Source organism: Panthera pardus, unplaced genomic scaffold (genome assembly GCF_024362965.1).
Source record: "Panthera pardus isolate Hobbes unplaced genomic scaffold, ASM2436296v1 HiC_scaffold_8, whole genome shotgun sequence".
NCBI classification, from domain to species: domain Eukaryota; kingdom Metazoa; phylum Chordata; class Mammalia; order Carnivora; family Felidae; genus Panthera; species Panthera pardus.
In genome coordinates, this window is record NW_026527013.1 from 83,144,664 (window position 1) to 83,172,040 (window position 27,377).

At 34.7% G+C, this 27,377-nt stretch overlaps 1 protein-coding gene across 9 annotated transcripts in view; it reads right to left on the reverse strand.

Moving 5' to 3' along the window:
- Positions 1–27,377, reverse strand: part of MAGI2 (membrane associated guanylate kinase, WW and PDZ domain containing 2) — a 1,325,358-nt gene that overhangs the window by 903,395 nt on the left and 394,586 nt on the right. The window lies entirely within an intron of this gene.

Consider the following 27,377-nt stretch of genomic DNA (forward strand, 5'->3'; position numbering starts at 1 on the left):
AAATATCTCTTGTTCATGATGAGTCTGAATCACAGTCATTCATAATATTTCAAATTGAAGTAACAGGAGTCCACATTCTTTGCCTCCATCATTTCACAGAGAAGCCTAAGGAATAAATTTGTATATGACTGTTGATCACAGTAGACCAAATATGGCTTCGCAGTTGTGGAAACTACATTTCTTTTCCTACTTGTATGTTATAAAATTTCCTTAGATAGGCAAATGAAAAAGGACATTAAAGAAATAGTTTCATAAACTTGGCAATCTGAGGAGATAGATAAAAATAAACTACTCTTTACTAACTCAAAAAATATTATGACTCTGTATCTGCTCTATCACAAAGGGCTGAATTGTCAACCAAGGTCACAGAAAATGGAAGGTTACAAGAAAGAAAGAAAGGCTAACACCACATCTATGTCTGGAAGGGCAGAAATCAGTCAGGAATAACTTCCTAAATCTTTTCCCAAAACTGATACATTTTGGGTTTGGAGAGAGGAATGCTAATTGCATAACATACAACTTAGCTCACAGAAGCCTATTAATTTGGGGATCTCATATTATACATGTAGGAAATTACTTAATGAGAAGGACTATGTAACTAACTTTTATTCTCCAGTGGGTCTGTGTCTAATAAATCAAAAAGAGGAAGTTTGAGTACAATAAGCGATCCAGACAAAGTAAGATTGCTAAAATGATTTTTTCTCAGATAAGACATCCTTACATTGTGGACCCTGCAAGACCCTTTTATCTTGCAATTAGTGAATTCTGTCAGTGTTTACAAGGAAGCATGGTCAGGTTCAAAAGGTTTCAGGCTACTGGGTAGAGGGAGGAACCCATTTATACACTTGTTCTTAACCCTCTCCTCCCACTTTCCAAAGTAGAAAAAAACCTGCAAACAATTGGGAATAAAAATATAATATTCATCTAAGTAATGACTATTAGCATCTAACAAATGTCATGAAAAAAGTAGTTCAAGTCTTAAAATATAAATATTCCATGCTATGTACAGTAATATCTCCTCACAAATATTACAGGGTAGGAAAATAAATAATCATTTGAATGTCTTTATAGAGTAGGGTTGCCAAATAAAATACAGAACACCCAGTTAAATTAGAATTTCAGGTAAACAACACATTTTATTTTAACATAGGTGTTTCCCATGAAATATTTAATCTTATATTTTATCTAGCGACCCAAACTGGATATCCTGCATTTTTATTTGCTAAGTGCAGCAACCCTACTTCAAGGTCATACATTGGAGATAGTAAAGTGTGATGATTAGAGTGTGGGGTCTGAAGCTAAACTATTTGGAGTCTAATACTGACTTGGCTATTTACTAACAATGTGACTGGCCAAATGATTTACTCTTCCTGGGCCTCGGTTCCTCACCTGTACAAATGGGAGGCTTTATGAGGATACATGAGAAAATACATGGAAAACACTTAGAACACATAGTATGCTCTGAGTAAAGATACTCAGAAGAAAGTACTATAAGGAATGCTAATTGGTTTGTGAGTACCTTAACTTTTCTATTTCTACTTATAAGTAGAAAATTTCTACTTCAGTAGAGCTATTTGGATTTTATCTATGTATGCTTATAAAGTAGAAATATCTTCATTATATGTTTTCAGAGCCATATAAATATTAAGTACAACTTCTTTTTGAGTTTAGCAAGTGTTTGCCTTGCCTATATCACCTAAATATAAGAGATGAAAGGGCCAAAAATCTCTCATAACCTATTCTACTCCATGATCTACTTATATTTAATTGAATGCTTTAGCATGAACATGATACTTCAAAATCTATACTTCTGACACCTGTGAAATTCAGTCTGCAAGTGAGAATGTAAAAAGAGCAATCAGAGTTAATTGGCAAAACATATATGACAATTGATTTAAAAAATGCAGACATTCCAGGGCGCCTGGGTGGCTCAGTCGATTAAGCTCAGGTCAGGATCTCGCGGTTAGTGGATTCGAGCCCCGCGTCGGGCTCTGTGCTGACAGCTTGCTCAGAGTTTGAGCCCACTTCGGATTCTGTGTCTCCTTCTCTCTCTGCCCCTCCACCACTCACGCACTGTCTCACTCTGTCTCTCAAAGATAAATAAATGTAATTTTTTTTTAAATTCAGAAATTCCTATTACCTGTTGAAATATCTTTCTAAAGAAAAAACAAACAAAAATCACTCCTTTTAATTAAAATCTTGTCCAACATTCTCTTCAATCTGCACAAGTGATCACATTATATCTAAAGAAAGTTTACTTTGATTGTTTCTTAAATGTCAACACATTTTTAGACATACATCATGCACTTTCTGGTGTACTTTAATTATGAGAATAAAACAGGTTTTGTGATACACAGCTGAAATTACTATCAGCGTATTCTTCTTACCAATTGCAATAATGCTCTGAATTTCTTTGTACTTTAAAATAATGATTGAAGAATTGAAGTAGATTTCACAATAATTACTCTCTCAATAGAATGATGGGTAAGTAGATTAAATATAAATTATTAATATATATAATCCAAGCAATATTTAGTCATTTGAAGTGTACAGACAATTATAATTGACTGCATCTACAGATTTTGCTACAAAAAATTTAAATATATGAGTTCTAGTGCTTTTTACCAACAGTAGTATTGTATATCTACAGCAATCAGCAGGGGTGTATAGTATTTGGTTATCTTTGATAATAAGTTCATAAAAATTCTCTCTTTGAAGTTTTCCAGAGTATAGGCATATGCTTATTTTGGTAGATATTTAATGCTAAAATCAACTAAAGTAAGGACCAGCTAATTCTGTGCTCTTGCTGATATACGTATATGTGTGTGTAAGGTTTTCCTTTGAAGTTAGTCTGGTCTCTATACTGAACATTTTCTCCAAAGTTTCAGGTGTAAAATCTGATATACTGAAATGGTCACTGTTCTCTTTATAATTCTAATTAGACAAAGAGTTGCCAGATGTTCTGATTGTCATAAGGCCTCCCCAGGATACAATATGAAGTGTTTTGATTCTGCAGCAATGTTAACATATAATCTGTGCAGAAGCACATTCCCTACTCCATTTTCAAAGCACACAATTAGGGTTTTTATGATTTTACCTTCTATTTTCAGACAAGCAGTACACAATTCCACATGTCCTTGTAGGCGTAATCATTGTTGCACTGAAATTTATTTATTTTGCCTTTATTGGGTGCTGCCACTTCTGTATTTACACATTGTATGTCTATTTTTGTTAACACCAAATGATGGACAAATAGCAAAAAGGGACCTCTTTACAATGCCATTACATAGGTTGATGGAAAGGTACACTGACAAACAACATTTTCAGTTCTCTGTGCAACCTCTCAAGCTGCAATTATAGATTTTCTATGATAGATTCTAGAGAATTTGCTGTTAGAGATTTTTTTTTATTAGGTGTTCCATTGAACATAAAGCCTATGATAGGAGAAAATTTTCTCAACTAGATAGGCTTTTCTTCCTCCCTTTCTTTTCCAATTGTCTTTCTCTCCTTTTTCCCTGCAAATGATGCCTTTGGAGAAAAGTACCAGAAAAAATGGCATAACAAGAAGGGATTCTCAAGGTCCTAAATAAAGGAACACGTATCTTTGTAGTTACCCTGCAGTATGCTTGTAGCTTGAGATCACAGATTATAAGGTATTTCTCACTTTTACCCTATTATGATAGTCACCTCTGGCCTCTCATTTCTCTGGATCAGCTCTCTTCCTTTCTTTCAGATATCTAAGCTTTGTATTCAAGGTGTGCTGCCGCATCTGGCATTCAGTAATCACGTTGCCAATGTAGCTAAGGAATGTTATGAGCATCAAGTCCTAAACAAGGGTCTTTCTTTCAATTTGGGAAGCAGCTTCACTTTCTCAAACAATGTAATTATATGACCTGCTCCATACCATTAGATTAGCACCTACTTATTCCTGAATTTAAAATGACCTCTATGTGTTTTGAAAATCTCTCCCTTAATTCATTACAGTTTCATTCTAAGGATAACTGAGGATATACTGTGGTGTATGCTCTAGAGAAAACAACAACAACAACAACAAAACAAACAAGAAAAAAAGCTATTGAATCTTTCTGTTTTGAACTAAGAGGGTTTAAATAAGGAGGCTTTGGGGGGTCCGGGGTAGCCCAATCAGTTAAGCATCAGACTCCTGATTTAGGCACAGTCACAATCTTGCAGTTTGTGGGTTCAAGTACTACATGGGGCTTTGTGCTGTCAACACGGAGCCTGCTTTGGATCCTCTGTCTCCCTCTCTCTCTGCCCCTCCCCTGCTCATGCTCGTTCTCTCTCTCTCTCAAATAAATAAAACATTAAAAAATAAATAATTAAATAAGGAGGCTTTTTGTTTGAGAATAATTTAAAACTAGATTGAGAAAAGCCAGTTGGGGTAATTTTCCCTCAACTGTGGGTGATTTTCAGCACTAAGGTCTGACTTTTTGAACCTTATCTAGACTCCAAAAGATCTATACCGATTTGCCAATGAAAATATGCATAACATCATTTAGAGAGCATGCCCTGTTGAAACATATTCAGTCCAATCCAATTAGTAAAGTGAAAAAAAAATTATTATTTTTAAATTCCATTTACTTTAATAATTGGGAAACCAAATCTATGTTATTTTAGAAGGTGATGAAGTAGTCCTTTCTAAAATTGTTAATTTAAATATCAACTCATTTTAGCACATCGGAAAATAGAGATTATGCTTTCTGGCAATTCAGAAATATTTATTGTAATTTTTTCTATTTATAAGATGAATAATATGCTCTCACAGACATCTAATCCCTTTTAATTGTCAAAAAGCTTTTATTACGGAGCATATCTGTGCCCAACAGTGCACTATGCACTATGTGTGCTTAAAAAATAAAATGAGCAAGAACACTGTCCATCACCTCAAAACACTTATAATGTAATAATAATAATAAGTAGTTAATATTTATTGAAAGCTGGAATAGCTATATTAATTTCAGACAAAGCAGACTCAACAACAAGGAAGATTATCAGGGATAAATAGGGCATTTGATAATGATAAAGGGATCAATTCTGCCAGAAAATACAACAATCCCAAACATGTAAGCACCTAACCAAAGAACATCAAAATATATAAGGCAAAAAGAACAGAACTGAATGAGAAACAGACAATCTTCTCTTCGAGTTGGAGAATACAAATCCCTTTCCCAACAGTTGAAAAATCAAATAAGCAGAAAATCAGTAAAAGTATACTTGATCTAAATAGCAACATCAATCAATTCAACCTAATTGATGTTTATAGAACAATCCACCCCACAACACTAGGGTACACATTTTTCTCAAGCTCATATGGAATAATCACAAAGATAGACCAAACTATAAGCTATAAAACATCTCTTAAGAAATTCAAAATAACAGAAATCATACAAAGTATGTTCTCAAAGCACACCAAAATTAAACTAGGAATCAATAGCAAAAGATGCCTGGAAAATTCCCAAATATTTGGGCATTAAACAACACACTGCTAAATAACACCTATTTCAAAGAAGTATCAAGAGAAATTTTGAAATATTTTGAACTAAATGAAAATGAAACTTCAATTTATAAAAATTTGTGGGATGCAATGAAAGTAGTACTTAGAGGAAAATTTATCGTAATTATGTATAAATTTGAAAAGAAAATGGATTTAAATTAATAAACTAAATTTTAATCTTAAGAAACTAAAAAAAATAAGTCTAAATCAAGAAGAAAAAAATTAGATCAGAAATTAATAAAAACTGGAACAGACAAATAAAAGAAAATTAACAAAACTAAAAGCTGATTTTTTTAAGATGAATAAAATAAATATCTAGCCAAATTAAACAAGGGAAAAAGGGAGAAGATGTATGTTACCAACATCAGAAAGGGAAAAAAGTGTCCTTACTACTGATTACATGGGCATTAAAAGGATATTAAGAGAGTAATATGAGAAATTCTACGCGCCCAAATTTGATAGTGTCAATGAAACTGACAAATGCATTGAAGACATAAACTATGGAAGTTCACACAAAAGGAAATAGTGTAAATAGATATATATCTTTAAAGAAATTAATCAATAATCAGTAACTTTCCAAAAATGACAACATCAGCCCCAAAATATGTCCCAGCTGTTTCTATGAGGCTAGCAATAATACAAAAACCAGATAAAGACATTACAAAAGAGAGAAAAAAAAAACTATAGATCAATATCTCATATAAACATAAATGCAAATATCAACAAAATTTTAAACAAATTGTATCCAACAATGTATAAAATGAGTTATAAACCACAGCCAAGTGTGATTTATTCCATGTATTCAAGGCTGTTTCAGCATTAGACAATCAATTAATATACTCCACCATATCAATAGGCTAAAGGAAAAAACAACAACAATTATGATTGTATCAGTTGCCACAGGAAAAAGCATTTACCAAATCCAATACCTACTTAAGACAAAAACTCTCACTAAAGTAGGAATAGAGGATAATTTCCTTAACTTGATAAAGAACATCTACAATATACCCACAGGTAACACACATTTTGGTGAGAGACGGGACACCTTCCCCTTAAGATTGGTAACAAGGCAAGAATGTCTTCTCTCACCATTCTATTAACATCATACTGGAAGTCCTATCTAGTGTAACAAAACAACAAAAATATTTAAAAGCCATACATATGGGCACTTGCTGTGATGCATTGGATGTTGTCAGTAAGTGATGAATCATTGAACTCTACTTCTGAAACCAATATTGTATGTTAACTAAAATTCAAATAAATAAATAAATAAATAAATAAATAAATAAAAGCTATATAGATTTTAAAATAAAATAAGTAAATCTGTCCTTATGAATATATAGCATAACTGTTCATTGGTCTACATAGAAACACAAAAAAGTTACAGAAAAACTGAAACCAAGAAGCAAGTGTAGTGAGGTTGCAGGATACAAGGTAACATACATAAGTCAATTGCTTTTCTCTATAACAACAGTGAATAATTTAAACTTGAAATGAAAATAACCACATTTGCAATAGCACAAAAAAAGAAAAACCTAGGTATAAATATATACAGGATTTGTATGTGGAAAACTATAAAATGTTGATGAAAGAAATCAAAGATTTAAATAAATGGAGAGATCTTCTGTGCTTATGGATTAGAAGAGTCAGTATTATTAAGATATCAATTCTCCCCAATTTAATCTATAGATTCAATGTATCACAAGCAAAGCTTCAGCAAGCTGTTTTGAAGATATTAGGAAAATGTTTCCAAAATGTATTTGGAAAGGTAAAAGACCTGTAATAAATTTCACAATACTGGAGAAGAACAAAGTTGGAGTACTCACAGTAAACAATATTTGCAAGAAATGTGGAGATGCAAGAAATATGATGGACTAAGAGACTATTAAATCCAAATAGGACCTCACTGCAAACAGCAACAACAATGCTAATTTGGGGATGCTTAAATGTAAGACAGGATTAAATACTAGGCATTTATAACGTAAAACATGGAGGGATGTAAACAGGGTTAAAATGGATTGGTTTCCATCAGATGAAGAAAAGAAGTAGTAATCAGTGTCAGATTTTCAGATAAGTATAATAGTAGAATTTTAACAGTAACTAAATATGGATTATTAGAACAGATCAGATATTAAGCCACAAAGCAGGTCTCAAAGAATGCCAATCTTTTACAGGCCATTTACACCTACTGCACTAAAATAAAATATTTCCCCAAATCTATTTTTTTTGGAAGAACACAGTTCTCTGTCAAAGAACTACATAATGAATGCCCTAAAATATTTAGAACAAAATAAAAATGAGTATCATATATTAAAATTTGTGTAATGCAAGTAATACTTAGAAGGAAATGTGTAACTTCCATGCATTTAATAGAAACAAAGAAAGATTAAAAATTAATGAGTTCTGGGGCGCCTGGGTGACTCAGTTGGTTAAGCGTCCGACTTTGGCTCAGGTCATGATTTCGCAGTCCGTGGGTTTGAGCCCCGTGTTGGGCTCTGTGCTGACAGCTCAGAGCCTGGAGCCTGTTTCGGATTCTGTGTCTCCCTCTTTCTCTGACCCTCCCCTGTTCATTCTCTCTCTTTCTCTCTCTCTCTCAAACATAAATAAATGTTAAAAAAATTAACGAGTTCTATTTTCAATTCAAATTTTAAATTAAAAAAGATGAGATAAAATCAAACATAAAAGAAAACATGAGGTAGGTATGAGCAGTAATTTATTAAATAGGAAACAAAGACACTATAGAAAAGGTCAGCAAACCAAAATATTTTTTTTTTTTAATATTTCTTTTTGAGAGAGAGAGAAAGAGAGAGAGAGAGCGGGCACATGGGAGCACACAAGCGGGGGAGGGGCAGAGAGAGAGAGGGAGACACAGAATCTGAAGCAGGCTCCAGGCTCCAAGCTCTCAGCACAGAGCCCAACGTGGGGCTGAAACTTGTGAACCAAGAGATCATGACCTAAGCAGAAGTCAGAGGCTTAACCAACTGAGCCACCGAGGTACCCCCCCAAAGTGAACTCAGCCAGAAAGTGTGGGGGCAGGTCTCCCAACAGAGCAAGTGTGACCCTAGGCACTGAATTCTTTACCAGGTAACACTTCTAAGACTCCTTTTTCCATTTTACTAAAGTGTAAAATAAAGCCAGGGCCGCACGAGTGGCTGTTGGTTAAGCATCCAGACTCTTGATTTCGGCTCAGGTCATGACCTCATGGTTCACGGGATTGAACCCCACATAGGGCTCTGCACTGACAGTGTGGAACCTGCTTGGCATTCTCCCTTCCTCTCCCCCCATCTGTCATGTGCTCTCTCTCTCTCTTAAAATAAATAAATAACATTAAAAAATAAATACAAGCCAGGGAATTAAATGACTTGACTTGAGCCAAAGTGCCATGTTTCTTTTATTTACTTATTTATTTTAATGTTGGTTAGTACAACATTTAAAAGTACACATGTGCCTTGCATTATATTTTATTGGACAGTTTTATATTTAGGAAATAAATTCAATCTGAAAGTGAAAAGAGTCAAATAGGAGATGGAGGTTCTAGCCAAGAGAGAAGTAAATTTTCTTATGTAGATACTATAATTTCCTAGGTATTAAGAAAAACATTGTTCTAATAATGCTCTTGTAATATTTTTAGGAGGGGGACTGATAACTTACTCCATTTTAATCCTTTTAGATCAAGGATATTTTCTAAGATTAGAGTAGAATGTCCTCTTTGAGGATTTTTACAATCTTTTTCTATTACTCTGATCTTGATGTCTGGCTTTTGTGACAACTTCAATTTATACCCTTTGGTAGGCTGAATGATGCCGTCCCCACAAAAGTGTTGACATCCTAATCTCCAGAACCCCGGACTGTGTCAGTTCATTTGCAAAAAGGAGTTGCAGATGTGACTGATTAAATTAAGGCTCTTGAAGTGGGCAGTTTATTCTAGATAATTTTGGATGGGCTCAAATATAACCACATGAGTCTCATAAGAAAGAATTAAGAGGGTCAGAGCCAGAGAAAGATTTGAAGATGTTATGTTTCTGGCTTTGTAGAGGCATAAGCTAAAGAATGAAGGCGGCCCCTAAAACTGGACAAGGAAGAAAGGAAATGGATTCCCCCTTGATTCTCTGGAGGGACTGTGGCCTTGCCAAAACCATGATTTCCATCTAGTGAAGCCCATCTTGGATTTCTGACTCTTGGAAATGTAGGATAATAAAATTATGTTGTTTAAGCCATTAAGTCTGCAGTGATTTGTTCCAGCAGCTGTAGGAAAACGATATACCCACAAATTTTAGACTACTCTGTTCAGCCTCATCCTTATTCTCCCAGCTAATTGTTATGTCCTAGTCATGCCAAGAAACCATTCTACAATTTGCTCCCATAATTTACCTTGCTTCCTAAGACAATGCCTGACTCTTATCCATTTTCAATTTTACTTCATGTACTTTTCTACCCTTTCATTATGGCTAAAAACCCAGCTCCACAATTCCCTGGAGAGGTAAATTCCCTGGAGCACAACTTGATTCTCTAATGAATACCTTACCTTTTAATTATTTTAGTTTTTAAAAGCAGTTTAGTGTTCAAATGATATCAATTAGAGAGGTAATTTCTGAATGAGAATGTGCCTGCATTCAAATGCATTCAGCATTTGAAGTTACATAGTAATTACTAACCGGAAATTATTAAATTAATTATTTGCTTTCTCTATACTTCATATATATTTATAGATTACTTTGATTTTTTCCAAGTATTTAATAGATACATGTACGTCAGAAATTAATATTTAAAGAGTAATTTTTTGCATTTGTATATTGTTTGCAGGTTAAAGCAATTTTTTCTTCAATGTTACATTTTTATGTAAGATTTATAAGTTTGCCAGGGAACAAATGAATATATTTATTATATCATTTAGCCTTATGGGTTCTTATATTTATATTTTTTATACACATTAGAAATAGGAAATAGCTCTACCATTTAGGATGTTGACTCATAAATTGATTATTTCTTTGCAGTAAAATAATGTACTTTTCAATTTACAAACAGCACACACCTAAAGTTTTAAAACTCTAAAATCATTTCATACAGAGACAGTTACTGCTTCCTTTTTATAATCATTTTCTAAACAATATATTTCTAGTCTTGCAAATACTTATTCTTTCAAAACATAGGTCACTACTCTCAGGAATGAATTCTAAGGTAGAAATTACTTTAATCATTATTCCCAGTAAGTTTGGAAATTATAATGCTATATTCTTGGTTTATTATTGCTTCCACATATTTTTCTATATATATTAATTTGTTTAGCTACTAAAAGTATCAAATTCTTTTAATTTAGTAGTCCTAATTATACTGTTTAGTAGAATTCTCACTTTGAGAAAATTATTTTTGATCTACAGATAATTCTTTTTTTATTTAAATTTTTTTCACTGTTTATTTATTTTTGAGAGACCCAGCGTGAATAGGGAAGGGGCAGAGAGAGAGGGAGACACAAAATTCAAAGCAGGCTCCAGGCTCTGAGCTGTCAGCACAGAGCCCAACGCAGGGCTCAAACCCATGAACCGTGAGATCATGACCTGGGCCGAAGTCAGACACCCAACCAACTGAGCCACCCAGGCAACCTGATCTACAGATAATTCTAAAAAGAAAATATTTATAATATCCAAGTCCAGTGTTTGAGTTGCCTTATTGATGTCTTATGAATGACAAAAAAAAAAAAAAAAAAGAGAGAGAGAGAGAGTTAAATCAAGCAACAAAGTACTAACCAACTGTGGGACAAGTAGGCTTTCACCATTCAAGTAAGGTTATTTTCATAACTCAGGCAGTAAGATAATTCCTTTTCATCTGGCAAGCATTACTTCTTTATTATTATTATTATTACTGTTATTATTTATCATGGCTCACTAGTAGTTAAGTTTGTTTAAGCTAAGTGAATTTGTTTAAACTAAATCTAAACTTTTAATCTCCATCTGATGTATGATGGAGTGGTTTTGTCTACAGCATTAGGAGACCCTATATAATTCTAAACTTAATCCTGGTGCCCCCCCCCCAAAAAATATTCTTCTTTTAAGTCATGGCATAATAATTAGGAGAGGCTACGACAGTCTGCTGGATATATGTTTACTTTTAATTTAATTCTGATTTCCAGAACAGTTAATCATTGTATATAGCAAGGTCATCTTTGTTAATTCAATTGCATACATACATGAAGACATCCCTATAGAAGATTCCAGGTAATGCTTTTCCATGCAACTCAATCAGTCTTTATTGATGGCAGTAAACACTTTATCCAGATTGTATTTTGTAACAAACCATCAGTTACTGCACCGTGTTTATAAATTCTGTGATGCACATCAAAGGGCACTTAAAGACTAATGAAGAGTTAGGCATTTTAAGAAACCAAAGCTGAAGCAATACTATTTAGCACTTAAAAGCCATTTTTCATTTTCAAATTACTTTTGCATGAATACTAATTAATCCTACAAGTACCATGAAGAAGGTAAGTAAAATTACAATCCTTCTTCTGGATATAAGAAAAATGAAGTAGAGGGACTAAGTTATTTTCAATTTTCTATTTATCCCTCTATAATATATCTATTTAAATATCAGTTCTCTTCAAGTAAACATAAAAACAATGAAACAACAACAAAAACCCTTTGAACTCCAATTTGGTCTATTTGAAAGATCATCTATGGGAGATTGATCCACTCCTTCTCCGTGAAACTCATCATTCTGTTTGTTCTACTTCTTGCCCATTCCAACCAATTATTCCTTTTCAATCTAGTACTCTAGAGCTTAAAACAAAACAAAACAAAACAAAACAAAACAAAACAAAACAAAACAAACTTATAGCTGTACAATGTCCTTGTTGAAGAGGTAGACAAACTAAGGCAGCTAGGTTTAAAGTGATTTAGCCAAAGCCTCAGAATCAGCACTAAAGTCCAGGTGCGCACAAATCTCTGTACTGTTTTCTACCATAAAACTGTATATCACACACTAAGGATGGATGTTTACTGTTTTGCATTTCTTCTAATTTTGTCTCTTGCTCCCTTATTGATTAATACCTCACTATGCCTTTTCTACTTCTATGACTCAAGAACATACTCACTTGTGAGTAGATAGGAGTCAGGGAAAGGAGAGATCATGTACAGCTGGGTCAGTTCTCCCACATTGAGGATTATAGACAAGCATATGCTGGAGCAAGGAATAAAGGAACAGTCCCGAAGTCTGGAGCATTTGTTATTAAACTGAAAGAACAGTCAAAGAGTGTAAACTTTGAGGGCATTAATTTTCATAAAGAAGGCCAACACAAGTTGTGTGGAGGATGAATAATGTGGCACTTCCTCCAACAAGGCAAGGAGGTGAAATTTTATTTTATAACTGCATGGCTTCATAAGTTTAGGCAATGGAAAGTGAGAATGATATTAATGAATTGGAAAAAAGTATAGATATAGGAGTGTTCGTGAATACAAGTTTAATTGCTAAAATCTTTCAGGCAATAATTGATTTCAGGGAAAAGCATCCACTTATAATGACTATTACGTCAATTTAACAGCATTAATGCAGCTAAAATATGACAACTTACTGCTGATTATATTCCATACGTGTTGATAACTATGCTTTTTAGTCTCTGCATGGAGCCTAAGTGAAAAATGATTATCTTATGTTTAAGGTTTATCATTAACTACAGAATAAAGGACAATCTGGTACTTTTGTTTAATCCATAATGAACCAACATTCCAAGTCACAGATTTATCTAAGTGATTAAAGTGATCAAGTTCAAAGTGAAAACTAGATAAAAATTTCATACAACACTATAGAATCTTTATTTCCTCCTCTTTTTTCCCATTAATCATGTCTGAAAGTTTCTTCTATTATAGAAAGCAGAATAACAATATGAATTTTATTAAAAACAGTTTCATTTCTTCATTATTTTTAATAAAAGAAACAGCCAGCATGCCAAGTTGGAGTACTGATAAACAATGCAATAACATATGCTTTTCTTTTACTTTTTGCATGCATGGCAAAAGGAAAAAAAAGATTTATAATTGTATACCTTACTTATTTCCAAGAACTAAGCAAGGAATTAACACACTTCGTCCTAGGATTCACTTTCACATAAAGGACATTTGGGTTTGTATTATTTAGAGTATTCCATGTTTCAATATAACAAATTAACTTCCAAATCTTAGTGTAATCCTCAATACTACAAGTTTTAGTCTGGCCTAAGTCCAATGTGGTTCAGGACAGTCTCTATTCTTGAGGTGTGTAAGCCAGCTAGAATATATAGCCGTTAAGTTCACTGCAGCAGGAAAAGAGAGATGGAGGAAATCACATTCATTGTCCAGAACTAGTCATATGGTCCTAACCCAATGACAAAGAAGGGAGTAAAACATAGAGAAACTCATGATCTCTAATGAGCTCTACTTGAACTCTGTCACAATTGAGATGTGATTATTTCCAAGAAATTAAATCCAGACCAAGCAAAAAAGTTGGCTTAATTAAATCTGGGTAGTTTTTACTTCAGGTGAGCTCAATTTTAGCCATTAGCACAAAACCAGCAATATAATTATCTGCCAAATCTACAAAAGCCTAGGAAAAAGCAACTATTACAAGATAGAAATTTTATTTTGAACAAAAGTAGAAAATACCTGGAAACAAACTCACTCTCTCTCTTAATCTTGCAATTAAACCCATTAATTAAAGTCCTGTGTTATTTTGCTTTTCTCCAGTGCTTAATTGATCTCCAATAAGCTTGGCTAGAAAGGTTGGAAGACAAAGGTCAATAGACTTGAACAAAGTTTTACAAATTGTTGATACTTCATGTGGCAGTTGCTGAAAGCACTCTTTATTTGTCATGGAATGTCTAGTGCTCCACGGCTACAGATAAAGTGACCACTGTGCTATCACCACTCAAGAGTGGTCACAGGATTTTCTCTCAGGATGGCTATTTTGTTGTTTTTTTTTTTGTTTTTTTTTTTAAATTTTTTTTCAACGTTTTTTATTTATTTTTGGGACAGAGAGAGACAGAGCATGAACAGGGGAGGCACAGAGAGAGAGGGAGACAGAATCGGAAACAGGCTCCAGGCTCCGAGCCATCAGCCCAGAGCCTGACGCGGGGCTCGAACTCACGGACCGCGAGATCGTGACCTGGCTGAAGTCGGACGCTTAACCGACTGCGCCACCCAGGCGCCCCAGGATGGCTATTTTGAATCAACCTCAAGGTATATAGTTAAAGCCAAGATGTGGAGAAGAATGGATTAGAACTAGGGGGAAAATAAGATAAAAGGCCTAGGTAGATAGATGGTGACATAGAATTATTGACCTGGATCAAGGTGAATCAGCAGTACACTTTCAGGATTTGAAATAAACAGCAGAAAAAATTTGTTCTAGAACTCTGTGGTAGTGTATGTGCATAGGTGCTGTGTGTGTGTGTGTGTGTGTGTGTGTGTGTGTGTGTTTTCATTTCCAACTATGTCAAGTATAAGTATGCATGAACATCTGAGTAGAGATTGTTCTAGTGGGAAAAAAAGAGCTCAGGACATTTTATTTCATTGACTAAATGTCCAGAATAATTACATCAGTGCTAATTACATTGTTTAATAGTAGCAGTTGTGCTGCAACTTTAATCTTTCCTGTAAATAAAAACTACCTTTCCCCCCAAAGAATTGACTGTTAGATGAATTTCATTATGGTAGTCAAGGATTAACCACCTGTCATATTTTTATTATAGAAATATTTTGGGTTGTAATTATCTGTGATGTTTCATACACTAGTATGAAAAGTGCAAGAATCTCAAGGGAAGTGCTCTGATTTACTTGGTTGCTGCTGAATGAGGTTCATGAAACATTTTATTTTGCAGGGTTGATGGAAGGCATGATCATGCAATGGTGCTAGAAAGAAAAGAAAATCCTAGAGGCATGCATTTTAAAGACGTTACAGGCTATGAATTTGAGGTTGATCTTGGTACACCAGATTAAGAACAAAAACCTTAAAATGTTATTGATTCTGAAGGCATCCTTTCACCTTTCCCTGTGCTCTCAGCAACAGGAGCTCTTGCACGTATATCCTAGATTCCATACCTATCTCACTCTAATGAGGCATTTATTTTATTTTATTTTTTGCCTGTACCCCAAATCCTTTCCTTCTGCCTTTAGATACACATGGAATGGCGGGTGGTGGTGGTGGTGGTGGTATAATCTTGAGTAAATGGATTAGGCCCTCATGAAGGCTTCGTTAAATACCACTATTTCCAGCCTATATACTCTATCCTAACTCATTCCAGACTGCACTGATCTAAATTGCAACCACAGAATATTTCACCTGTTGTTGACTTTCTTGTTCCACTCTGCACTCAACCTTTTCTCTCCTCCCTCCCTCCCTCCCCTCCCCCATCATCTGTCTATAGTCATGTATTATGTATACATTTTTATATGCTTTTTAAAAATGTTTCCTTATTTGAGAGAGAGAGAGAGAGAGAGAGAGAGAGGGAGGGAGAGACAGAGACAGAGAGACTGAGAGAGATACAGAGAGAATCCCAAGCAAGTTTTGCGCTGTGAGCGTGAGCACGTCATGGGGCTCAATCTCATGAACTGTGAGTTCGTGATCTGAGCCGAAATCAAGATTTAAATGTTTGACTGAGCCACCCAGGTGCGTCTATATGCTTTCAAAGTTGAGTTGACATAGTGCATATTTCTTTTCATTCTTCCATCCATCCATCCATCCATCCATCCATCCATCCATCCATCCAATAAATGTTTACCAAATGCTTAAATAAGGATGGCCAAACTGGGTTGAATTCCAGCAGGCCATTTCTCACTTAATCCACCAAGTTATAAAATTCAGTCACTAACTATGAAAACCTAGAGAATCACTTTGGTCAGTACTACAGGAGATCAAGCACTGATAGCACACCTGATAACCAAAATGGAAAGCCCATTTATTAATTTACAATGAAAAATTACTCTCACATGGCCTAGAATACCATATCTCCCTAATAAATACATAAGAGGTCTGTATAATCAGGTAGGCAGAACTCCACAAAAAAATATATCATACACAGACTGATACATGACCAGATATAGTCAGAACTAGAGAAGCTACATAAATTGAATTTAATGGCATCATAACCTAAGACACATTTCACAGTAGGGTTGTGGTATTGCTTCTGGGACTCCAGTGACTGTCATTTAGCCTATTCTTATCATTCTCCTTGTTAGGGCATCCTCGTCATTGTGACCAGAGAAGGTTAACATTCAGTGGTTATGATTTTTCTCTTCATGATACTTGACAGGGTCACTACCAACCCTTAACTACTTGACTCTTCTTCTATGTCACTTTGAGATACACTGTCACATTCTTTCTTTACAGTGTTGGTTCTCAACTGGGAAGATTTTTGCCTTCCAGGAGATATTTGACAATGTCTAGAGACATTTTTGGTTGTGACAACTCAGGGAGTGCAGCTGACATCTAGAAGGCAGGAGCCAGGGATGTTGCTAAATATCCTACAATGTATAGGGTAGTGCCCATAACAAAAGAATTATTCACCCAAAATACCAATAGTGTCAGGGTTGAGAAACCATGCTCTCGCAATGTTATTATGATCAATCTGCTTATAGTATGGTTTTGTTTTCCTGGGAGCTATTCTGAATCCTAAAAGGGACTCTGGCAATCCTGTTTTCACCCGCTAAGTATCAATATGAAGTTTAACTAGCAACAAGGCAATGTTATTTTCCATTTTCAAGTACTTGATGACAACTCACTGTGTACTCATAAGTACTAACAATAACTGCTACTAGATTCATCTTCCTAAAATACAAGTCTGTCCCCTTGGGGAAACTGGGGGGCTGAGTCAGTTAAACATCCAACTTCAGCTCAGGTTGTGCTCTCACGTTTTGTGGGTTTAAGCCCCACATCAGGCTCTGTGCTGACAGCTTGGAGCCTGGAGCCTGCTTCAGATTGTGTCTCCCTCTCTCTCTGCCCTTCCCCCACTTGCGCATGCGCGTGCGCGCGCGCTCGCTCTCTCTCTCTCTCTCTCTCTCTCAAAAATAAATAAACATTAAAAAATTAAAAAAAAAATCAAAACAAGTCTGTCCCCTTACCATCCCTAGTAAGGACTGTTGTAATAATTGTCAAATTAATCAATCATTAACTTTTGCAAAGCACTGTTGTGAACATCTTAATTTATTTAATTTTCTCAATATTTCTATGAGGTAATTACTAGTTTCTCCCCATTTACGAATGATGAAAGTATGTCACAGAGAGACTACCTAGTTTATTAAGGTCACTTAGTTAGAAAATGCTACAGCTGGGATTTAAATCCAAGTACCTTACTGTGCTCTGTTATAGGACCATATTTGGTCTAGATGGGCTTTAATATGCTACAACAGTGGAAAGAATAAAGCTGAAACTCTTCTAATCAGCTTCATAGCACTCTAAATCTTCACCTTTTCTACTTCTCTTGACTTCCCTCCCAATACCTTGAAATATAGAAACCACCTCTACTTTTCTTGTGCACATTACCAGCACTGGGGGTTTGCTCAAAAGGTCTTCTCAACTGGAATGCCCTTCTGGCTCTTGCCACCTGTTCAAATCTCACTTGGTTTCCAAAGGTGTGTTAATAATAAGGCTTGCATTTTCCTGAAGGCCTGCCTGCCTGGCTGCTATAGTTCATAGTAATCTGACTTTTACAGTGCTTACTATTTTGAAGAAAAAGAGGCCTTTAAAATTTGGCCTCTATTCTGTGATAGATATAAGAGACAACAATAAATATAAAATAATATGAGACAGATAGAATAAAACAGATAAATATATTTGAGGATAGATCCAAACTAGGTTAAAAATTTATGTTCTATTTTTTATCACCTATATGTGAACTTGGACTGAACTTCAATTTTCTATCTGTAACATGTATATAATACGCCCCTGCACAGTTCTTATGTACGTCCTATTATTTTCCTGATGTAAGGGCCTTTATGTCTTATATATATCATGTATACATCTGATATATATATATATATATATATATTTACATATATGTATGTTATATATATGATATATAAATATATGTTATATATATGATATATGTATGTTACATATATATTTATAAAAGTGCACATGAGATCTCTATATAAAGATATAGATACATGTACACTCATATGCACATCATGTTTTATGTAGTAGACATAAATAAATACATGTGTGTATATATACACTACATATATATACACATATATATACACATACATGGTGTGTGTGTGTGTATATATATATATATAAATATGTATATATATTTATTTATATACATATACACTACCTATATCTATACCTTTATTGTAATCAAGATCAAAGCCAAGTTTTAACTCTGGATCTGCTATGTATAAGCCAAATGATCTTGGGCTACTTACTTAATTTGTTGAGACTCATTTCTCTTCTTAATAATGAAGAGAGCACTTATAGGCTAACAGGCTACATGCTTGATACAACTCTAGGCTTCCTGGTAACACAGGCAGGGATGGACCATCACAATAGTCCCTAACTACCTCAGGCTCTATTTACTGTCAGATTTCCACTGAGGAAGCTGTGATCCATTGTTCCCAGTCTAAGGGCTTTGATGAGAGATTCCAAAGGATCTAGATTTATTCTAGGATAAAAAATGTACACTTCTAACTAGTAAATATGACTAAGTTTACCATCACAGGGCAATAAAAAAAAACAACTTTAGTTTTTCAGGGATTGCCATGACATTTGGTATTCTTTCTTTCCTTCTTATTCCTGCTTTCTTTTCTTCTTATTCTTCTCCCCACTCATAAGAAATCCAGAGTATGAATATATAAGGGCAGATGAGAACAGAGTTCCCAAAACTGGATTCATATTGCTCAGTTGAGACCATCCTTGGTCTATTTTCCATCAAATGCAACAATCTAGTCATTATTGTTAAACAAAGATGAATTAACTTAGGTTTTCTAATTAATTATTTCCCAAAGTCTTGAATCTGGCTATATGCCTTAACTGTAACACAAGGTCATTATTTTCCTTAGTTACTTTTGTACATTATGTGTACTTATCTATAAAATGAGAAAAATGATATTTGTTTTCCTATATTTGAACTTGTGGTAAGGATTAATCCCTAGAGAAGAGGACTCATGTTTTCATCAGTCCATATTTTCAGCACTGAACTAGTCATATGCACATAGTAGCTCTCAATGTTAGTTAAACTGAATTAAAATAAGTTACAACATATAAAAGTTTATAAACTTATAATCTCTTCAAATTTAACACATTATTACCTATGTTAATGACACTTTGAATTAACAGTCATGCTTTTTACAACTAATGAATTTGAAATATAACTTTTTATGATTATACATGTATTCAGAAGGAAAATAACATTTAACCTACAGAATAAATGAAATTAAATTTTTATATTTGTATCAGGGAACCAGATGTCTTTTTTTTTTAAAACTAATGTTAGGTCAATATATTGTCTTAAATACAAGTTCTCCAAATGTACTTCTTTTTTCCTTGTATGTACATTTTTTATGTGTTTTATTCTACCAAAAGACTCCTTAATGAATTTTGAAGTAAAGAAATGATGTTGGGACCTACAAAAAGCTACCAATGTTGACCTCCGATCAAAGATGTTGTGCCACATAGTGCAGGAAGCATCTTCTTTCAAAACATAATTAATTTTCTGTAGTGCTTCAAATAAAATATTCAACTCCTCACTTTTAATTAAGATTCCTTTTCTTGCTCCCAGTTTGAATTATGTTCTGAAAGCAATTTTTGTCAATTGCTTTTTCATGTGAGAAATATAATTATGAACTAAATTTTGTTAGTGTCATATTCATACTTTTTAATAATAAAGTTGTGAATAAAAAATGAACAAAGACTCATACACACATTTAAAATGTCTCATTCTATAAGTACAGTAGAACAGTTCTAGAATACACTGGTAATGCATTAAGTATCTTGGTTTTCTAAAGAACAACTACATCTCTCTGGCAGTTTTTATATAATCAGAATACTTTGAATCAATCATTAGGAGCTTGAGTATAAGTAGAAAAGTAAATCTTTGCTTTAGAAAGGTACTGTAAATCTTTTTACTAATGTCTAATAACAATGATTTATATTGTTAGTATTTGACTATAGTTTCATGAAAAAGGAATTTAAAACTTAGAGCCATCTTTAAAAAGTAATGAATTTAAGACATGGATACTACATGCCTCTTGGGTTATGGAAAAGAAAGATGCTTAAAGGTGACTTTTTTCTTTCACACCAAAGTCTTGGAGATACAGTGTTTTCTGTAGGAGGGTCTCCGTGTCCATTCTCTAGATTCTAAAGTGTTATGAGTAATTCTTAGTGATTGAGGCCATGGTTGCAATTTCTCTGTTCTGGCTTCATGAACCATAGCTGCAGGCCTCAGAGGTAGCAGTTACCCTCAGCGGGCAGTTCTGTATTGCTTATTATTCCTGAGGATTTATTCTACAGCCCTCTTCTGTAATTTTCCAGCAAATTTTTAAACAGCTAATTTGCTAAATTTCTTCCTCCTTGCATGGTTTTGTTTCCTGCCAAACCCCAAATGACACATTATGTAATGTTTTGTTTTATGGAATAGAAAAACAACAACAACCAAATTATTTGACACCGAAAGCAATAAGAAGAGATGAGATCTTGACAGAAGTTAAGCTTGCCTGCCTACTCATTGGCTCTTTAACGACTGAAGTTCTTGATGGATACTAGATATCACTGTGCATATGAATCTGGATCCCTTCAGTCAGAATTGGGGCATTTTCCCAGAAGCCAAGGAGGATCTGTGAGCATATGTGTGCATCTCAATCCCGTATGTTCCTGGTGAAGGGATCAAAAAAGTTGTGCCACATTGTATCACCATGGAACTATGCTCAGAGAGCTAGTCAGAGGATTTGGGAACTGAGAAGCTGTCACCGTACTGGGTTACAAGTGACATCTCAGTCAGTGGAGCACCAGTTACACTGAGATGGCAAAGCAGTGCTTCCTTTCAGTAGAAAAAGGACCATTTTTTCCCATTAAAATGTTATGAATTCTAGAGCAAATAACACAGTTGTCTATGTTTTGGTTACTTCCACATAGGAACAGAGGAGGGCATGCCACTGTTGAATAATAACAATCAGCTACTGACCTGGGTCTTTCCAGAGCCTTTGTAGGAATAATACCAATGGGGCTCCTGCATGGCAGTTGTGGGAATAAATGTGTGATTTAAAGGTCTTATATAATTCATTATCTATTTTCATGGGTTTTTTTTTCTGCTTTTATGGAAACATTAGGTAAAAAATACAGACACACATCTAAGCAGTTTCCTATGTTTTACGGCCTACCAAAATTTGTTCAGAACTATAGGGGTGGGGCGCCTGGGTGGTTCAGTTGGTTAGGCATCCGACTTCAGGTCATGATCTTATGGTCTGTGGGTTCAAGCCCCATGTTGGGCTCTGTGCTGTCAGCTGAGAGCCTGGAGCCTGCTTCAGATTCTGTGTGTGGGTGTGTGTCTCTCTCTCTCTGCTCCTCCCCCACTCACGCTCTGTCTCTGTCTCTCAAAAAATGAATAAACATTAAAAAAAAAAAAACTATAGGGGAAATCAGAGCTATAGTGACCAAGGATGTGACATCGTACATCTGATAAATGGGCTTTGACATCAGACAGATCCAGATACTGGAATTCCTCATCACTGACTCAGCAGCTATGGTCTGGGGAGGAACTCTTAACCTCTCTAAGCCTAAATTTCCTGGTTTGGAAAATGGGAACCACAACACATTTCTAATAGGATTGCGAAACACAAGGGCATTATTATAGTCCTTACATGTAGATGGTTGTTAAATGTTAATTAATTCCCCTCCCCCACCCTAACTCCAACCACCACCTTCACACTGGTTTGCAAAAGAAATACTTTTATAAAATGCCAAAGTGAGGAACTGGGAACTTTTGTAAATACCTGTTTATAGAGGTTTTTGTAGTTAGAATTTTAGATTTAGATTAGAATTCAGAGTAAAGTTTAGAAATTAAAGAAAGTTTTTATATAATGTAGAGTTATTTGCATATTTTATCTCTCTTCCTATGATAAGGCTAACGGTTTTAGTTATTGGAATAATATATTTATCGATTTTTTTTCTCCCCTTAGGTATCTAAATATTCCAATATTTCTGGCAATAACATTCTAAAGAAAAGACAGTTTGATATTTAATTGATTAATGGCCAGTCAAGAGCCTCCTGTCAAGATGAATTGACTTGAAGCTAACCAATCAACAGACCTTAACTTGAAAACCTTCATGATAATTACATATATATATATATATATATATATATATATATATAATTTTTTTTACCATAGGAATTTCTGTCCCTATCTGCTTGGCAAAAACGTGTGTTTTCTATCAATGGAACTCCATTCATACTCAGTAGATACCTTGCAGTTCTTTGCTTTTCCTCTTTTTCTATCCCGGGAGCATCTCGGAACCTCTTTGAATGCACCTTTATGGTGCTTATAACTCCCCAGAACTTCTACTAGAGAGTTCTTCTCATGTAGGGTGTGGGCTGGGAGTCAGATCCACCCGGGATAGAATTTCTGTTCCTCCACTGAGTTAGTGCATAGTGTCTGGCCTGTTACTTAATGTCAGAGCTTTGCTTTTCCCATATGTCTGCAAAGGTGGGGTAACACATTAGAGGGATGCTGTGAGGATTCAATTAGATAGTGTAAAAAAAACATTTCTTGCACATAGGAAGTATTCAGCAAATGATGGCTGCAATTTAATGAACTGTTCTGGTTGATATTCATGAAGTCCAATACCTAGGACTGGTCTTGCCTGGGCACTCATCAACCATTCCCCCACTGGGAATGCTAAGATGAATCGCATTCAGGATATGCAATCTCAGCTTTCCTGCAAATATTTAGGCCCTTTACTGATCTGCAGAGTTGTTCATCAGTGTCAGACGATTAAAAACAGGAGACAAGAAATCAGAATTCCTACCCAAAATGGGAGAGAACAGATATACATAGCTTTACACTGGGTTCCCCAATTCAGTCTTTTCTTTGAAGGACAAGTTGAGAAGTTATCATTTATGCAGACAAGTGGGTTGTGTGGAGCAGTAGGTAAAAGTCTATCTTCATTCTGACAGAGCTTCTGCAGATACTTGCTGAGTTTGTGTGCATAAAAAGTAATATCCCTGAAAGTTAGCATTTCAGTAAGAAAGCGTGCAACAGAAACTGGGAAACTAACTGAAAACTGACCCTATACTAAACATCTGACATGCCTACCAAAGATAGGGTTTATGGGTACTTTTTAATTGAATCGACTATCAATCCTACCTCACTTTTACCTTTTAATTATCATGAGTGAGAAACCCTACTGACTCTCCTAAATTTCTCATCTGTTCTGTAAAGACCGCACTCAGCACTGCTTTAACCTCCCATTAGTTAGAGCTATTTGAGCATCCACCCAGCGCCATTCACTTGCATAAGACATTTATTAAAGTTCAACATTGGGAGATACTATATTTCATGTGTAAATATCTTATCGTAAAAATTGCAATCACATTTTCACAACAGTACACCTCATGCTTCAGAAGTCTTTATGTCACATCTCAACTCATTACACATTCCAAAGGAGGAGAGCAATTTTAAAAGCTTTGTATTTCTCATTATGCTTATTTACCCATCACTTACTAAAACTGGACCATATTTCAGAGTTTCATGAATAGTGAAGGCAGATTTCAAGGAACATCAGACTTATGATGGCATCCTTAACTTGACATTCATAGAAAAATCTGAAAGTACACGCATGGCTGGTTTTATCCAGAACTGCACTTAATTTAAACCCAGCTTTTTATTTTTCCCTGAAGTGTCTGCTGTATTTGATATATCTTCAGTTTCCATAAGCTGTTTACACCTGCTCAATATCAAGGGCATTCCATACTCAGAATAATTTAAGCCAATTTGATGAACTGATTTGAATAACAACAATATAAAAAAAAAGTAAGCCAGCAGAATCAGAAAACCACAGCATTTTAGAGTAGAAAGAGTCACATTAGAGTTATTTCTTTCATTCCCTACCCACCCAAAAGGTAAGGCTTTTGCCAAGGTCCTATAGTTAGTTAGCGGCAGAGCCTAGACTAGAACCAATTGCTCTTAATTCTTAGATGAGTGCTCTTTCCATAGCACCATGTTGTGAAATAAGGAAAAACCAAGGTTATCACTACTCACCAAGCTGTAGCAATGCTGAGCTGAAAACTGTGAATAACTCTGACTAGTGCACTGGACATTAGAATATCAGTAACCACAATTAGTATTCCTTTCTTGTTCTTTTGGACAGATGTATCTGAATCAGAAATTGAGGGTTCTAGTACAAATTTACAGCCTTAAAGTCCCACAAGAACACAAATATCCTTGCCATCTGCCTACAGCTTTTCCTTCAGCCTATGTACTAGTCAGCAGACTTTGGAAACCTGAGTAGGTCTGAACCTGACAGAGTCTTAATTCTTTCTATTCAAAAAGTGCAGTGGCATGCGATGAGATATGTTGACCTCTTTATATCCAACTGGGTTACAATTTTGAAGTCTGCAGGGAGCAGGTTCTGGAAGATGAGCTGTTTTCCACTGACTGTGATTACTGGCTTTTCTGGAGGTGGAAAAAAGGCTTCAAGCACTCATATCCAATTCTTCCCCGGGCCAGCTGCTGGAGCCACTGAAACCCAAGAGCGTGCATACCATCTGCCTACTCCATCCGTGGTCTACAAACCCAGGTTTCCTGTGAAGAGTCACCCTCTTATAAAAAGGAAAGAAAGAAATACAAACCAAAAAGAGAAAAACCAAGAGGAAAGATTGGCTCACAGCCACACACAAAAAAGCTGATCAAGTCAGGGCAAAGAGGATTTTATATGGTTTGGAAGATCAGTAAGGCTGTTCACTGTTGGTATTTGTTGCTTTTTTGTACCAGATGTGTTCCTTTATTCAAAAACTAGTGTCCTGTGGTGTCAAATGGGTAAATCAATACAATCACTTCTAATGTTCCTTGACTTTCCTTTTAAGTAAAATTTTGAAGCCATTTCTCTCCTGGAGAGTACTCTGTCAACCAACGCAATGAATGTTACTATCTGACTGGGAAAGATACATTCATTTTGTTCAATGTGAAAAAGAAAAAGAAAAATGTATTGTACTTTCATGTATATGACATGAAACTAGATCTTACTATTCTCAGGGATAAGGAGCAGAGAGTTAACCTAATAAAGCTTTCTGTAAAGTAATAACACATTTTTAACAAACGTACCACTCAGGCATACATCTGAATGAGTAAATGAGTAGAATCCTTTCAAGTATTTGTACTGCTCAGAAGCTTTTGAAATTTTTTCTTTTGAGCTAGCTTTCCAGGGCAGTTTATAAATCTCTCAAGATACTTAGTTTCATTTGTTTATAGATTTCCTTCTTCTTTGGTCCACGATGCTGATAACCATAGTTATTCTCTAATAACCCTATTCTTGATACTTAGCACCAAATATAATTAGGCTGTTTAAAAAAATAAAATTCATTTTCAAAGAACAAAAATCCGGCAACTTGATTCTGAAATAATTGCAAAAGAACATGATTCATACACTAAAAGCAACATTAAAAGGAGCTTCTAAATTGGTGATTCTTAATTTGAAGTAATAAGGCTAAGGTTGAAACAGATATATAATCTACATTGGTTGCAATATGTTGGCTTAAAATTTAGTTGGATCTGATATCTCTAGTTCTATGCCTGCATAATACCTGTAATTCAACCTACTATTGTAGTCCATGAGTCTACAGTGCTTAAAGATATTTGGAGTCCTTAATTATGTTCTTGATCACTTCAACTCACAGAATTTCAAGTCATTGGAATTTTTGTTTTCTTTTTTTAGTAATATAACAGTGACACAGGTTGATGTCATCATCCCTTATTAGCACATGCTTAGAACTACACCTTCATGATGAAAATTACAAATAACTAGAAAGATTAATACATGCCCACAAAAACATACTGCCTTGTTGAATATTAAAAAAATATCATATAAACTTTAAAAGTACTGATGTGTGCTTAAGAATTAAAATCATATTCCCCCATGCAGTATACTAGAAAGTTCTGCCCTAATTTCAGACTTTTTTTAAATTTCAGACTTTTTAATACATATGTAATCACCAGCTTCTCTTCTATAGTTCTCTCTGACTATAGTCTAATATAATTAGGGGAAAGGGATATTGATCCCTTTGCATAGCTACACCTTTTGGTGTGTTGGTAACTGCTTTTCTTAAAGGGAAAACAATTCCATAACTTTTAAAGAGCCCATTTCTATTTGCTTCTCCATGAAATATAATTTAACATAACAGAAAAATTTTTAAAATATATATTAGTAATCTTACAATTTTATTCTTGATATTGCTTCTTTTTAACATGACTTAGTTTGTACTAACTTGGTGCTTAAATATGTAGAAACATCATCGTGAGTTACACCCCAATCAGCTCTTCCATAAAAGTAATTTTTTTCATATCTTAAAACTATGTTTTTCATTTTATTCACTTTTTATGGAATAGTTTTAGACATTTGGTTTTATTGATTTTTGTCTTTTACTTGGTATACGCTGGTATTTCTTTTGGCTTCAAATATATTTAAAACATTTCCTAATAAGACCATCTCACCAAATGACAAAGTATGAACTTGAGAGAGAAGTTTAATTTTAACTACCTTCCATTTCATTTTGAAACTTTAAAAATTGGTCATTGAAGTTCTCCTTCATGGCAACTGGTATAATGGGGAAAAAAGTATCTGGAATTCATATCTGTGCTCATAAATGCCTTGAAAATTAATTTGTGTCTCTAATAAATACTGGATAGAGAAGACCAGC